We start from the raw sequence: 4,170 nt of genomic DNA, 5'->3' as shown, positions 1-4,170 counted from the left end.
ATTCACCCCAACCACAGCAATATTCTAGTCACTCTCTAGATCTTTTTCCAAGGCTCCAGTGATGCTCTTTCCATCTCATTGCAGCTCCCAGGTCTCCAGATAACATCTGCATTAGTGGAGGCAGCAACAGATCTCTCTCTAATAAGGTAAACATGATTATTTTGCTTTTGGGTTTAGCACAGCCAGCTCATTTCCTGAGCTGCATAGTTTATGTGTGACATGACTTTTGCAAACATTGGTGTGCTTGTTATCTCTCTGTTTTGAAAGCAAATATCCTTTACCTGGGAATTATGGTATGTTGTCAGTTTTATCAAATGAGGCTGCAACTAGATTGCTGCTTGCTGACCCTACAGTACATCAGATAATCTTCCTAGGCCTCAATTTCCCCATATGAAAAATGAGAGCAATGCAGGGGTTTAGTAAAAGCTCTGGATACTGAAGAACACCAGACAGTGGGTGCCTTGTGGCTTGCTGACTGGTCAGGTAACTTCACCAGAATTAACCTTCCCCAAAACCATTACCTCTGGCTGAAGATTATTATTTGTTTCAAGAATGCATATGTATCTGAAAGAAATGATAACACACGGAGTAGAATTAAGCTAATTCTGAACCTAGAACAAACATAGCTGAGATTTCAGCTGGATTGAGAGTGTCTTGATGCCAGAATAAACACACTAGTTTTTCTTTGGCCTTCCTTTGGAAAAACTAGCTGCACATACATAGCTGCCAGCTTCTGTTGGCTGAGTTGACACACTTACAAATACAGATTTAACTCAGCTGCTGATTACAACAGACTTTCTTTGCCTTTATATGGTTGTTTCGTGTTTCTCTGCATCTAACTCAGCCTACTCCCAATTATGTCTTCACAGCCTAAAAAACAAGCTTTGTGTTTCTGGGCATCCTTTAAGATTCCTTGAAATAGAGTGGCACTGACGCTTTTATGCTTAAGGGGTGGTAAACCCACGACTTCTATTCACTCATTGAAACCTGATAACATAAAGAATGATGCTGATAAATATTAGAGCAGCCCCCTTTTCCTCCCAAGAAACATGTTGTTCTTGATCACTTTCCTCTAAGATTGATCCACATTCAGCTTCTTAAAAAGTGTTCTTAAACAAGCATCAGACTTTGTTTACACATGGAATAATCCTTTGTCCAAATCTTCACCATATTGAAGCAGAAGGGTGTTTATGTTCCCAAAGAAAGTTTTCTTCAGGACATGGATTATTAGCATTGCATTAGCAGAACAAGTCTGGAAGCTGGAACGCTCATCTCTGTGCTACTAACTTGGAAATGGTAAGAAAGTGCAGCCTGTGTCTCTATATTTGGTGGAGTTTTGCTATAAACCAGCACTATCCAAGGCGACTCTTTTGTTTCTTCATAGGAAGCTTTGTAGAGGGAAAACAGTCCTGAGTCTGTGAGAGTCAGCATAATAATACCACAAACTTCTAGCCAGCCTCAACTTTTGTTATTCCTGGGTCAAAGCGAAGTGCTGGGATGCCAGCAGTGTTGCTCTCATTTCATTTTTACCAAATTGCCTGTTGTCTGGCACTAAGTCCTCACCACAACAGCCCCTCTTGCTCCTCAGCGACTGGTAAGGTGTCGTCAGGTTTGCACTGTTTGGCATCCCACTTGCTGTGACCCCAGCACTGCTGCTAGGAACATCAACACTATGAAATCCCCTCTTCATAGTCAAAAAATTCCCTAAAGAGGGTTCAACAGAACCAGAAAACAATGCTGGCAAAGGCACCAAAGGGCAGGCAGGGTTGGAGATGTTTGGGAAACAAAATCCTGAAGCTGCTTCAAAAGGAAAGGACTGTGGCCAGGAAAGAGTCCAGTTCCTGGGGGCTGGCTCTGCTTAGCAGGCGCTCATCTGAACTTTCTGTACTGGTGCCAGATTTCTATGCCTTCCATAGCCTGGGTGACTTGGGGAAAGAAAGAGACACTGGGAAGCAGAAGCTATGTGTAAGCAGGTTGGCTCAGCCCCAAATCTGGCTTATCTGCCTGCTGAAAGTGAGGGCATTTGGATACCAAAGGTGTGGCATAGGTACTCCCAGCTGGCTTTTCTTTGCCTGAAATGGCTGAACATTTGCCTTAGCTCTGTGTTTTTCTTTCTTTCAGCAATAAACACTTACCTCACAATAAAGTATACAAAATAGCTTGTTTAGATAACATAAGCCTTATCAACATTATCTTTTGAACACATTCAATTAATCCCAGTCAGACCTACATTAGTCCACTACTCGAATAAGACACAGTAATTTCTAGCCATACCAGTTATGCAGAATGAGGATTTCGGCCACTGAAACAAAAACACATCATACAGTTTTCTTATTTCTAACACTTCAGGAAGAATTGGGTAAGGCATTTGCTTTTGGAGGGCAAACAGCCACCTCTATTCACTTAACCAGGAGGACTAACAGTGCTGATCAAATTCAGAGTCAACAGAGAGATTCTGATTGGCATCCTTCAAAATTCAGGGATGCATTGGCAGGCTACATTTGGAAAAGCAGCATCACTCTTAGCATCTGTGTTTTGTGTTTGTGATGGTGTGCATCATCTCTGTGTCTGAGTTTGTATTATAGCTGTGTAGCTCTGGTATGTAAATATTCATTGCTAAAATGTAAGTAAAAACATACTGTGCAATGTAACTACCCAAGGTTGACTTCAGTTCCAGTGTTATTGGATGACACCTGCGTGGTGTCATCACGTGAGTGGGGTTGTATGCAGCACCAGGCAGCACTTTGGCTGTTTGTAGGTGAGTTTGTGTTTGCTGCATCCAGAAAGTGCATTTATTGGTTCCAATACCAGTTTTCTGGAAAACTCTGGCCACCTGACCTCATGGCTCTTATCAAAATAATTTTAATATATCAGCTGTGGGGGTTATATATTTTGCTACATTTGCAGTGAGTATTTTAGCAACATACACATATTTTTCCTAAACAAAATCTGTTGAGTTTTTGTGGTTTTTTTCTGTTCTTAGATTAAAAAAACTGAATGGATTCTTGTGGGACTGAAATGACAATAGGACTGCCTGTCAGTTAATGACTCCCAAGGTACTACCATATTTAATAGCTAGCAGGTATGAAGATAGAATGAAAGCCACTTCGATTTCACTTTTTGGCAATATTGCTTTTAAAGAAGTTTAAAAACTTGCTTAGAGGCCAGTTGAAAAGCTTGCTTGGGGAGGCAGGAGAGGAAAGGAAGACCTCTAGTTCATGACACAGTTTTAGTTCATTAAACTGCAGTGTGTTTACACTGTTGCTTGCTAAATGCAGAACCAGCCCATCTCTTTCAGCTGAGAGCAGCATCCAGGAAAGTGTGTTAAAACACACAAAAAGCACAGAGCCAAGGAATGGCTTATTAAGCTGCAGCAGGGTTGTCCTCTGTGTTTCTGGAAGACATTAGTGGGAGAATGTATTCTAAAATATATTAAGAAAAAGAAGGTTCTCACATTTCAGAAGCATTTCATGTAGTTCATATATGGCATAGAATTTTGTCAAGAGCTGTGTTTCTCCCACAACCAGCAAGTCATCTCTGCTTTCTGCTGCAGTAACAGTAATCTTGCAGAGGCCACAATAAAAGCTTATGGTTTTATTGCCATCTCCTTGCATGCCTACATTAGTTCTCTGAGTGTCATAGCACAAAATCAAGTTTACACATGCTACTGTAGCAGGCAGATGAAGTTGAAGCACTGTGTATGTGCTGACACACTTTGGTGGTTACTGTCAGTTTTACTGCAAGCAGAGGTCCTTCATTCTGCTGGAAGTTTGCTTGGTGGCATCTCCAACACAGAGAAGAGCCTGAAATTCACTGCAGGGCTTCAGAGATCTCTGTCATGGTTTGGTGATGCCTACAGGCCTTGTGCCTGAGCTAGAAGGGCTCATGCTCCCACTTCTGGGAATCAAGTTGGCACCTAATTATCAAAAAAACTCATAGAGCTGAACATGTGATATTTATCTCAAGCCCCTACAAACAGAGAATCGTTTCCACTGTTGACTGTCTTTTGAATTAATGATACTTGGTTTTAAATGTGATAATACCTTCCTAATAAGATAGCAGGAGAGATCTGAGTCATACACAAGGTGTATAGATGGGGTGAATACTGATATTCACACTGGCAACAAGTAACCTCTCTAAAATGGGGGGGGGTCATTTTTTGAAAGGACA

This window comes from Acanthisitta chloris, unplaced genomic scaffold (genome assembly GCF_000695815.1).
Source record: "Acanthisitta chloris isolate BGI_N310 unplaced genomic scaffold, ASM69581v1 scaffold23470, whole genome shotgun sequence".
In the NCBI taxonomy this organism is placed as follows: Eukaryota; Metazoa; Chordata; class Aves; order Passeriformes; family Acanthisittidae; genus Acanthisitta; species Acanthisitta chloris.
The sequence above is the reverse complement of the archived record's forward strand: the minus strand, read 5'-3'. Positions refer to the sequence as shown.